This window comes from Cyprinodon tularosa, unplaced genomic scaffold, assembly GCF_016077235.1.
Source record: "Cyprinodon tularosa strain WSP-4 unplaced genomic scaffold, ASM1607723v1 ctg209, whole genome shotgun sequence".
In the NCBI taxonomy this organism is placed as follows: domain Eukaryota; kingdom Metazoa; phylum Chordata; class Actinopteri; order Cyprinodontiformes; family Cyprinodontidae; genus Cyprinodon; species Cyprinodon tularosa.
In genome coordinates this window covers 720,022-732,541 of record NW_024038774.1, presented here as the reverse complement: position 1 = coordinate 732,541, position 12,520 = coordinate 720,022, and the positions used below count along the sequence as shown (strand labels likewise).

Here is a 12,520-nt window from a genome sequence, read left to right as displayed (position 1 = left end):
CTGGTCATAGGGAAATTGCACATGATAACTGTCCAGTTCAGCTTAAACACTTATGGATATCAGAATGCAATAAAAAAAAAGAAAAGAAAAGCATCCTTAGCCTGCCGCACATCTAATTCTGGACTTCGGCCTTTAGTTCTTGAACTGACTGTTTAAGAGCTTGACTCTTTAAGTTGTTTTTTCTTTTTACATGTGTTTTCAAAAGCCAGTAGCTGTTAATTATTACAATAACCAGTACTCAGAATTTGGTCGTTATCAGAATGTTCCAGAATTATCAGCAGCTACAGTTGCACAGTTAAATTTCCCTTTTTTCAGGAAGTATGTGATATCAATTGAAAAGTTTTAGCTGAAACGAGTGAACTGATATGAGTTTTCTGCTGAATAGGTTTATGAATGACTTGTTGTTTTGTGTTCCATAGTATCCAGCATTAGCAGCAAAGAGATAATTAGGTTACAGTATTGAGATATAAGGTGCTAGATGTGCAAGGCCTGTAATACATGATCCTTTCATCTTTGTGCCATCCATCCATTTTCTGTCACGCTTTTTCACTGCTGTCTATGGGTGAGAGGCGGGGTACACCCTGGACAGGTCACCAGTCCATCGTAGGGCAACATAGAGACTAACAGGACAAACAACCATTCACACTCACACCTAAGGAGAATTTAGAAAAGTCAGTTGACTTAACAGTCATGTTTTTGTACTGTGTGAGGAAGCTGGGTACCTGGAGAGAACCCATGCACACTCGAGGAGAACATGCAAATTCCATGCTCTGGGCTGGGAGTCGAACTTGGAACCTTCTTGCTGCGAGGTAGCAGTGCTACCCACTGTTCCACTGAGCAGTCTAGCTGTCACTGCTTTGAACAAAGTGTTTTCTCCCATTTTCTCCTGTAGCAAACTTCATTGTCGTAATTTTATATGTAAGTTACTTAGAAACATAGTTCATGCTCAGGTTGGATGGAGAGCTTCTCTGAATTGCTACATTTACATGCGCAAAATTTCCCCCATCGGAATTAAACCTTAGTTTATCGGAAATTCAAAATCGACATCGACACTAAATAAAATGATTCGATCATTACACGTGGAATTTCTTTGAACTTCTTTGTTCCCCAAGCCATCCAGCTCTTCAACTCCTCACTTGGTGGAAGGAGAAGGTGATGGGAAGAGGGACAGGGGTCAGCACCCCTCCTCCTCGGACAACTTATGTAAAACAATATTGCAATATGCAATATTCTTCTCTCACTGTGCAATAACACATGCCAACTACTGTGTAGCCTGTTTCATTTTTTTAAACTTATTTATAAGGTCAATACATCTCCACAGTACAAGTGCAATAACCCAAGTCAACTACTATGTAGTCTTTCCTTAGCTCTTCTACTGTGCAGATATTTTTATATCTAAGGGAAACATATCCCAGGACATTACAACTTTTTACTTCTATGTACACTCTTTTAATATTGTCTTTCGTATTTTTTATCTTTAATGGCATTTTGCTTTAACTGTTTCTATCTGTACTCTATATAAGCTACTGGAACCAGAATTTCCCTGAAGGAGTAATCCCAAGGGATAAATAAGATTGAGTCTAAGTCTAACCGTCTTAATTGTCTAATTTATAAAAACAGCCAAAAAAAAAAAAGCTGGCGTTGCACACATGCACCGTGGAGATTATTTTACCCCAAAGATCAAATGGGCGGGGCCATGACGATGGGGGGGGGGGGGGGACAAACTGAATTAGGATCTTCAGTCAGACATGTTTACATCAAACATATTTAATCTGATCAGACCTTCAATCCAATTAATTGTGTCCATGTAAACGTAGCTAATGTTGATAATTTGTCTTTTTTTCCAAGTCTTTCTGCAGAATCTCAGTTGGTTTGAACATAGACTGAGGATGTGTTATTTAGAACAAACTTCTGCAGCCAGCTGTGTTTTTATGGAAGGGGACTGATTTTGTTTCCTTTTGAGCAAGGTGGGATAAGTCTATGGGCTAACCTCCTTATATTGAACAGGAGTTGTATGTGTTCAGTAAACACCTAAGATCTCATTGGATTGAAAATGACCAAGATCGTAAAGTTTTGCTGTGTACTTTCCAAGTGTGAGTGATTATTCTGGTCTAGATTAACTGTTGCTTGAGTAAATCCTGGGTAGTTTGTGACCAAACGTATATTTTTGGAATCTGGAAGTTCTCTGCTTCCAGCAGGGATGCTGATTGTCTGTGCAGACAGCACCCGCTGAACATCTGAAAACAAGGTTTGTGGTGATATATTGGTAGTTTTTTAACTTCTGATTGAGCTGTTTGTGGTTAAGACTTTGTTAGGTGTTACATATGTCAACGCTCAATCAAGGAAACTTGATTGCTTGCTAGCTTGCTAACTGGTTGACACATCTACTTTGAGTTTTTATTGGGACTTCATTGCCCAGCCACTTTCCTGCTGTCAGGTGATCTTCCTTAGGTCTTGTTTCCATTAAGCATACTCTGGCTTCTAACCACAGGGGAAGGGATTCCTCATTCTTTGGCAGGAGTGGAGGTGGTAGGATACCTCGTATGCAGGGGATGATCCATACACCGCAACTTCTCAAAGCCATACCAATCAATTAGTTGTTACTGACATCTTTTTGTGTTGGCCGCTACGGAGGAAGGCGAGTGAGCTAGCCAGTTATCAGGAGAGCCTGACCAGAAACTGTCCACTGTAAACTGGATTAAAACATGTTCATTATATTTTGTTTGTGCAAAAAGACGTTGAGATAATGAGATTTCACCTCCTCATTGCCAACGAGGGGCAGTTCTCTTTTGTGACGTAATATTACAGTTTTTTTTTTTTTTACGCTTTTTTTCCCCAGACAACACTGCAATGCTCTCTTATTACCAAAACAACAGCTGGATCTCTCTCTCTTTTTTTTTTTTCATTTTAGTGCTCGAACTCTATAAAAGGGAGGAAAAACTATTTCAAAAAGGGAATTTTGCATTTTGGGCATACATGCTGTCCAATAATTTAGACCACCTTAAGCTTCTGTTTACCTTTTTATACAAACAATGGAGGAAAAGAAAAATGTATAAATAATATTTTTAGCTCAGTTGCACACCTTAATAAACGTCTTTGTCGATTTTGCATAATCATTTTATGGAGACGTCATACAGAGCACAGTGTGCAGCCTAGCTGTCCTTTCATATCAGTCTGAGTTGTGCAGCAGGGAAAGTGAGTAGTAAGAGAGAGTGGCCTAAAGCAAGAGCTTGATCAGGTAGCCAGAGACTTCCTTCCCTGTCAGAGATTAGGGCTTTATTTCAGCATCTAATCCCTGCAAATCTCTTGTAGATGAACTTGGATAGTGTTTGGTTTCACAACCTGTGTCGTCCCTGTTTAGATGATCACTTCTCTTTAGCTCCGGCTTCATTGCAGCTGCATGCTCTCAGTGCAGAGAGCATAGTCCTTTCTGGTTGATCTACTGTTTTTAGCCACATTTTAATGGGGTGTTTCTAGTTTTATTTTCTCACATTAACTTGATTAAATCTCTCAACTATTTCTTCTTCAACTATGCAGAACATTCTATTTTTTGAATGATTAATGCATGCATTGAATAATTGAAGGAAGATAATTTCTGATCAGATTAATATTAAATCTCTGTGAAATATTAATGGCTAATGTAAAAAATGATGATCTTACGGAACCATTAATTTAATCATAAACAGACGTAGTAGCAGTGGCATGGAGTCGAATTTGCCTTGACTGCTACAGCCTCTTTTAATGCTGTTTCCCTTGAGGTGGCTGAATATGAAATATTACAGCAGTCTACTTTGTTCTTCTAATGTCATCGGCCAGTCCTGCCCTAAGGCGGACGGTCATATCACAACGGGGGGGCGGGGGGTTTCGGCAGCATTCGTCTTCAGGTTTGCTTTGTCACCTTGTCCATAGATGACCTAAACTGCAGCCAGGGGGAAAAGCTGCAAAGATGTTTTGGTGTTACTGTTGAGTTGCTCGCTTTATCACCTCTGCTGATTGGCACAGCTCCACGGCGGACACTCCCCCCAAATGTTGCTCTTAGGGCTGGTGGCTACACTCAAAATAATACTGCCATGGCCTTTTCTACTCTTTCCCTTACTTTTTAAAACAGCAATTGGTCACGGGAGTTTCATCATGTGTTTTTAAAAAATTCAGAACATTCATTCTGAAATATTTAGGAATCTTTAAAATCTTGATTTAAAAATCTCTATCTGTGTTGAATGCATAGCTTAGGGAGCAGTGGGCTAAAACACTAGGTAGTGGATAGGAGCACCTTGGAGGTAATGGTCCTGCTCAGGGACCAAGAGTGACTGTCTAAGCTACCAATGACTGATCTTGCAGCGGCTCCTGGATGCAAACACTTGGCTCACTAACCACCAGAGCTCTGCACCACAAAACAGGATTACTGGGTTAGCGAGACAACGTAAGCTTTAACCCTAACTTTCAAGTACCATGTGGCTGGATTTATTCTTAGCGAGGCGCCAACACGTCACCATGGTAAGGTACTCTAAATGGAAAAACTGCTCCGGGGTAGGCTAGATTTCAGGATTGATCCGATCATCCTAGAAAACACTCCACACATCTAAGATTAGATTATAACAGGGGTCTCAAACCGGTTCCAGAAAGGGCCGTGTAGCTGCAGGTTTTCTTTCCAACCCAGCAATGACACACCAGACTCCATTCATCCCATCAACTAAGTGCAATCTGAACATGACTTGATGAGATAACTGGAGTCTGATGTGTCATTGCTTGGTTGGAAAGAAAACCTGCAGCTACACGGCCCTTTCTGGAAGCGGTTAGACACCCCCTGGATTATAATGATGTCATATTCAGCCTTCTACATTAGCAAATACCATGGCTAGCCTTTCCTACCATTTCTAAAACCATCCTCTCTGCATTTTCCTTAGACCAGTGGTTCCACATCAATCTACCTTTAGGCAAGAAAGAAACAAAAAAAAAAATAATAATATGTAAATCCCTTTATTGTCCCACAATGGGGAAATCTACTCTCTGCATTTTAACCCATCCCCTTTGGGAGCAGTGGGTGGTCATAGTGTGGCACCTGGGGAGCAGTGTGGGGTTAAGGGTCTTGCTCATGAACCCAGAGTGCAGGCTGTGGGGATTGAACACGGTACTTGCAACCTTCTCAGTGCACACGTGTACTGTTCTAACCACTAGGCCAACACTCCCCCTTAAAGGAATAGTACACCCAAAACATGATTAGCCTTCATTTTCTACTCACCCCCATGCTGAACAACACTCTGGAGTACTTTTTTGATATCTCAAATGCATCTGGAGATCTGGGAGGCTTCTTGCTGTCTGCTGACATTCAAATAATGGAGGTCTACGGTGCCCGAGACAGAAAGGTCCATAAAAGTCCACAAAAAACGTGTCAATATTCCTCCATACTGCTCGTCCAATGTATTCCAAGTGTCCTGAGTGGGTAGCATCCAGAATGTACTCGAAACGAAGTCATTTAGAATGTTTTTAGAGCATAAACAGTAGTGTATAGGATTTCCTGAAAGCGCGCACATGCGCGCTCACGATGCTACGGAAGCCGGCAGACCAAACCAGATGAAAGTGCGCATTCAGCGTCTGCTCTGCCAATAATGCAAGCGTAGAAGAAGAAATGTGCTGTTTACCTGTGCAAAGAAAGAAACAACGAAAGAAAAATGTCTGAGGACTTCAGTGTTGAGGAAGAGCAGGAGTTCTTTGCCGAGCTGAATGCGCTGGTTTGGTCTGCCGGCTTCCGTAGCGTCATGAGCGCGCATGTGCGCGCTTTCAGGAAATCCTATACACTACTGTTTATGCTCTAAAAACATTCTAAATGACTTCGTTTCGAGTAAATTCTGGATGCTACCCACTCAGGACACTTGGAATACATTGGACGAGCAGTATGGAGGAATATTGACAAGTTTTTTGTGGACTTTTATGGACTTTTCTGTCTCGGTCACCATAGACCTCCATTATTTGAATGTCAGCAGACAGCAAGAAGCCTCCCAGATCTCCAGATGCATTTGAGATATCAAAAAAGTACTCCAGAGTGTTGTTCAGCATGGGGGTGAGTAGAAAATGAAGGCTAATCATGTTTTGGGTGTACTATTCCTTTAAGCATATCAGTTAATAAATGGATGATGAGCAGCTGAGGGAGAGCAGAAATGCAAAGCATTATGAAGGGAATTAGATACTAACACAACCAGAAAATGACACAAAATAAGACTGAAATGAGACCTAAAGACCAAGGTCCAATTTGATTCCTTTTGAGAATATTAATTTGCCGCCTTTTTCCCTTAACTTCCACACCGAAGATTAGTGTCTGCCTACCTGATGAAATGTGTTGGCTCATCAGAAAAGGTTGGATTTTTAAGATTCCAGCCTTATTGTAGTAACTAAAGATGCTTATTCTAGTAACTAGAAAATAAATCAATAAGTTAATATGTTTCCATTCACAAGCAGATTTCTTTGTTCCTCTCTAAATTAGACTTTTTATTGTTTAATATGTCAGGTTTCCCGTCTTTGGTTTGAAATTCCCATCTCTCTTTGTGTGCAAAATGTGAAAATCTGAGCAAAAATAATCCATTATTCTAACGTAATATTAAGCACCTTGAAAATATGGTTACATTAATTATGTTTTTAATGCTAATGCCAGTAAAGAACATAATGACAAAGAGATGAAAGAGACCCTATTCAAAAATCTGATAGCCAGGGAGAAGCAAATAATTTCAAATATTTGATATTTAAATTATTTTCAAATGAACAGAGACATGAGTGAAGCAGTTTCCCCTGGCGATCCTCCGGGCTCCTTTGTTTCCTCCGTGCGTCTCCAGCTCATTAATGTTCTAAGCATGTGAGAGAACCAGACCATACTCTGTAACCCATGGCTGGATGACACCTCAGGCCCCACGCATAAGCATATACTACACACACACACTTAAAAAAAAGCTCCCTATGCTGTTTAAAGTCCAGGAAGTGATGGCCGCTGTGCCGTCCTGATTAAAATGACAATAGTCTAATTAACTTGACCTCGGTGTCAGTGCACTAAACGGCTGATGGCTCGCCAGTTCCTGTTTCAGAACCCTTTGTCTCCTCATTGTCCAGAAATATGTTTTCTTTTTTTTTTTCTAGAAAAATGCCTCAACCCCATTTGACAGGATTTGCTAATGGCAATTATTTCACATAAGCTAATTAAATCTCTGCAAGAAAAAAATAGAAAAAAGTAGAATTCCTCCTTTACTCTCCTCCAGGGATTTGTCATTTGGACTATATTATCACGAGCCCCTCCGAGCAGTGTTCGTCATTTAGATTATGTACACTTTCAAAGTGGTGTCTGGGTTTTCAGACTGATTTGGTTTCAAACGTTGTCGGTGAAATGGTTTCCTCGCTCGTGGCCTCTGTTGGTCAGCAGGTCAGATGCAGCACTGAGGATCCAGATCAGAGGCAGCCTCTGGAGCTACCAGGCAGGGTTTTCCTGGTGCCCCCGGTAATCTTCTGAATTATTTGATCAACTCCAGTAAAGTGTGGAGAAAAAGGAAAAAAATGACAACAACTTAAAAAAAGAGGGAAAACTTTAATGCCTGAGGAAGAAACTGCTTTTGTTCTGTTATCTTTGTGTTGGTGATTAGGGTCTATAGGGAGATAATTACGCTTTAGTGAGGATTTAATGAAACGAAAACTTCTCTTTTCTTGTGAAAAGGAAGGGCATATCTTTTGTACTGGTATCTGCAGACATCTCCCACCCTTGACAAGGCGCACAGAGACTTGGTTTTGTTTTAAGGTTGCATCTCCCCCACCCCAAGCCCCCCCGTCCACCCTCTGCTGCCTGTCAGTCTGCAGCTGATATGAGGGATCTGTGAACGAAGCCGGAGTCAATGAGGTCTGTCTCCACTGCACTGCTGCATGTGTCTGTCGGTGAACGTTTGGCATGCTGGAAGACATCAAATGGGAACATCACAACAGGGTCATCAGGGATGTGTGCTAATTTGAATAAAAGAGGAGAGGGAAAAAAATCCAGGCCAGAAGAAAAGGAGGAAATTTGAGTTAATTCCAAGTGGTGAAAGCAACAAGCGTGGGTTCACCATCAAATGACCCCGCTTTGTTGAACATGAAAGGAATTCACAGATCAGAATTTATTGCTCAACAGGGGAGCCATATGTATCATCTGACTTGAGCGAGTGGAGGTGTTGACCAGGCACTGTCTGGAGGGCCTGTTGTAGCCGCGCACGGCACAAGTGGCGGACAGAGAGCACATATGAAGCTGTCCTCGTGGAAGTTCACATCTGGTATGTGGAGGTGTGTGTAAGGGCCAGCCTTCCCATCAAACCCCCCTGGCCCTTCGTCTCCAGTGCCTCCAACTGCACTCTCACATTTCATCATCTGTTCTCCAGCACCATGGTGCTCTGGTGAAGTTGGCTGCTCTGGATCCATCTGTTGTTATTATTTTCCACTGATAATTGGCCTGAACAATGGCATGCCTGTGTCCCCCTTGCCTTTGAAACCAAACACCCTGTTTATTTTCCAGGGATCTCATTCCTGCTCTCCTTTCTCTCTCCCTGTCTCACTCTTGTATTTTTCTCCCCATCTCTCCCCTCCTGTTAGCTAGTGTCACCTCACCCCTCCCGCCCCTGCCTCTCCCTTTCCCCTGATCCATCTGAGAGGGTTTCACATGAAAATTACATCTCTGACTGGCCACCTCAGTATGTGTCACTCAACATTTGATGCTTCCCTCTTGATATCCTGGATGGTCTCCGTTCCCATCGCCCCCCCCCCCCCCCCTTTATTTTTTTAAGAACCTCACTGGCATTTTTTTTTTTTCCCACTGCCCTTTACTTCTCTGCATTCCTCAATAAAAGGAAAAAAAGAAAGATGGATGAACAGAATAAAGGAATGGGAAGCAAGAGTTTATTTAGAAACAAGGCTGTAGATGTTGGTATAAATGAGTTTGTTTAAATCTTAAAAGTGTGTTTAAGGTGAAAGATGTTGAATGGTGAATAAAGGAATCATTATATGTATCTTTTAAAGGGAGACAATCTAGTGAAAACCCACACCAAAAAGTGACCTACATAACTTAATTAAATGTAATATTTAAAGTTTTAATTAGTGTTTTAGTTGGTAATTAAGAAGCTAAGCTCTTCATTTTTTTTTCAAACTGGGGAAATCTTAGTCTCACTTATTGGTTCCCTTTTTTGAAGCCGAGTATTTAAGATGGATCATGTAGTATTATATGATTTATGCCCAGTAGCCATGTACCCTCCACAGTGTCATGTGACTCTTTAGGTATACAAGGTGCCAGAGGTGACTGTGGAGCAGGTGTGTTAGATTTGGTGTTATCAACCTCATATTTTTTTTTTTTTATATTGGTCACTGGAAGTGCAAAAAAGCTCCTCATGAACTATGAACATCTTGAAAATATAAATGCTGTTCTAGTTTACATATAGATGTCAGAGGCTATAAGAAGATCACCTAACGCCATACGCCTGAGTTTCCCCCAGTTTATTTAAAATATGTAGACAGTGGTGGAAATGCTAAAGCAAAAAGAAAAAATTTAGTAAGAGCATTAACATATTAATTGTTCAGTTGCTTATTATTTATGCCTTTCAGCTTACATGATCTGGCTAATGAATTTTCATACAACTTCATGACCTGGAAAGCATGTAAACATGCAGTGTTTACTGTTGCACATCTAGCAGTATGACAAAACATCTAAATGTTTGCTTTAGTTGTTGCGGAGTCAGAGTGGACTGATTAACAGCTAATCTGGTGGATTGGTACATGTGGCTGGCTCAACACATAACTTCATAAAGACACAGCATTAAAACCAAAAAGCTGGTTAATCTGGGTATATTGCATGTTATATAACCCTTTATAGGGCACTCATTGAAAAACTTTGAAATGTTAAATTTCCATCTCAGGGTGTCATTGTGGTATATATCAATAATAATAATCTGTAATTTTCATGCTTAAAATCACAGGAAACGAAGTGATCAAATATGGTAACTTGCCCGATAAAGGGATAAAGCTACATAAATACTTTCCTTTGCAGGAGTTTCCAGGGGGCCTTGTCGCGAACTGTGACTTTTTGACTTTCTATGCCAAGGGCTCACTGGTTGCATACAAAGGCATCCCCATTAAAAGGCAGATGCTTTTATCAATCCTGCTGGATTCAATATATCAAAGTTGCCAGGGTTTGTTTACTCTATTGTATAGTTTTAATAAAATTCCAGATGGCAATAATGCTGATTCAAAGCATCGATTTTTTTTTTAATGAAATATGTTATTTCATAAAACAATGAACCCTAGCTGGTTGCACAGTTTAGTATAGCTGCAGCTCTAGACAGATTTCAGACAAACCTCCAATTTTAGTCCATGGCTGCGTCCGAACATCTGCCCTAACCCCTACATAGAGCACCACATATTGGTTACGCCATTTTATATGAGTGTCTGAATGTCTAGTGGATGAAAAAGTAGTGGACTCAACATTTCCAACAATGTACCCTGAAAAGAAGTGACTTTTCACTACAATTAAATATATCCCAGAATGAACAAAAAGTGCAGGGACCGTGTGGAGAGTGGGAATCAAATGACCAACAGGGAGCAAAGTGGTGATTATCTGTCCAAACGGTCAGTTAACCAAGTTCGCTATAAAGTCCACTATAGTCCCTGCTCTATATAGTGGTGGAGGGATCTAGGGGTTACGTTAGATATTGGACATAGCCTATGTCTTCATATGGAGCAGTTTACATTGGTGCTATGCTAATGCTAGCATATGTTTTCAATGATAATCCAGCTCTTTTTGCATGGCTCCAGTTAATCCTATATGGGCAAGATCTCTCCATGCTCATGATTTTAGTGCTTTGCGTTCCAACGCCTTAAGGTTGAACGTCCGTCTTTCAGCTGCTCTCAGCTTTACCGATGGTGATATCTGAGCACAGCCGCGAGCAGCAGACATGCAATTAGCTGAAGCTGTTACTACAGTTTATTTACTGGCCTCTTGCAAATGACTTTCACCTTACCGACGATATCCTTATTTAAAAACAAGTAATGTCCCACCTGTGACATCAGTCCTTTTTAGCCAGAAAGAGATTTTTTTTAAATGGGTTTTACTAAGCTATACTCTGTTACCTTCATAGAAATGTCTAATGAAAATGCAGTGAATATCCCAAAGGTAGACAAAAAGAGATTTTCTAAAAAATCTTCAGCCTCAGTTTGTTTTTCTTCATTTGTAATTTTGGGCATTTTTGAGAAGTATGAATGATTTTTTTTTTTTTTTTTTGTATAGTTTTTTGTCTCTGGGGTTGATTTTCTGTTGGCTCTTAACTAATTAAAAGAGCCAGGTAGGACCTAGAAGGCATGTATTCTGTTTCGGTTTCTTATACTTTCTTTTTATTTGCCAGTGTTTGTGTTTATGCAGTGGGGCCTTTCTCTACATTTTTAATGCCGAGCGAGGCACCAGCTTCTGTTGTGTTTTGACCACATACCTCCAGTCCCTCTTAGCACCACAGTCCGGGCTCAAGTTCCCCCCTCTCTCTATCTTTCTCTCTCTCCTTGTCTCGCTCTCTTTCCCGTACACATGCACATGTGAAACACACTCAACTATCACACACTACTTCAGCTACTCCATACCTGCCACTTATGATTGCTGAATTCTCTTCTTCTTCAGAAGTGGATTTCAAACAGTAGCTACTTATAGGGATTCCGAAAGAGTCTAAAGTTTGCAAACAGGATGAAAGTCTGCTTATTGGTGAGTTGAAATGTTTCACTTTTTGTCCTTCATATTCCCTAATCAGTCTTCTTCTCTTAAGATGATGTTTGTGAACATATGAGTGACTGTGAATCCCACTGAATGGGTTTAAGTACTGGGTGTGGGGAGCAATGGTTGCCTGGTCTGCATGTATATAGTAGTTGTAAGTTGTAAGGGTGACTGCATGTGCATTAGAAAGTGAACAGGTTCAAGTGCAGTTTGTTCTGCTTTCTTTTTACCTGTGCTTCAGTGTTAGAGGTAAGATTTATAAATAATTACATTCCCTCCTTGGCTAAACATCCCTCTGTTTTGTAAACACACATGCAAATAATGTCACAGTGTTCATCTGTCACCTCTTGTCAAGCATGGTTGTCTAATCTTGTTTTAATGTCTACCTATGTTCTTCTGCCTCTTTTCGGTGCATTTTCAAGGATAGAGATGGGGTTGTGGTGTGGGTATCCTGGCTGACTCTTCAAATTGAATTTTATTTCATTCTGGCAGTGTTGAAGATTTGGATCTTGAAACTATACTGATATCATTCTGTCGTTCAAAAGACAATTTTTTTTTGTTTAATGCATTCCAATTAATGATGATGAGCTAATAAAACACACACACACACACACACATACATATATATATATATATATATATATATATATATATATATATATATATATATATATATATATATATAAGAAGCTTTGAAAGTAACCAAAGAAATCTTATATATATATATATATATATATATATATATATATATATATATATATATATATATATATATAT

The 12,520-nt window shown here is 40.1% G+C and overlaps 1 protein-coding gene across 11 annotated transcripts in view; it reads left to right on the top strand.

The window, feature by feature from the left end:
* foxp1b (forkhead box P1b) overlaps positions 1 to 12,520 on the top strand; it is a 232,979-nt gene that overhangs the window by 53,012 nt on the left and 167,447 nt on the right. The window contains exon 1 of one of the 11 annotated variants that reach the window (XM_038285228.1): positions 11,607 to 11,734. The exons of the other annotated variants lie outside the window; for them this stretch is intronic. The gene's annotated coding sequence lies outside the window, so the exon portion shown is untranslated. Of the gene's footprint in view, positions 1 to 11,606; positions 11,735 to 12,520 lie in introns of those variants that run through there. 11 annotated transcript variants of the gene reach the window in all.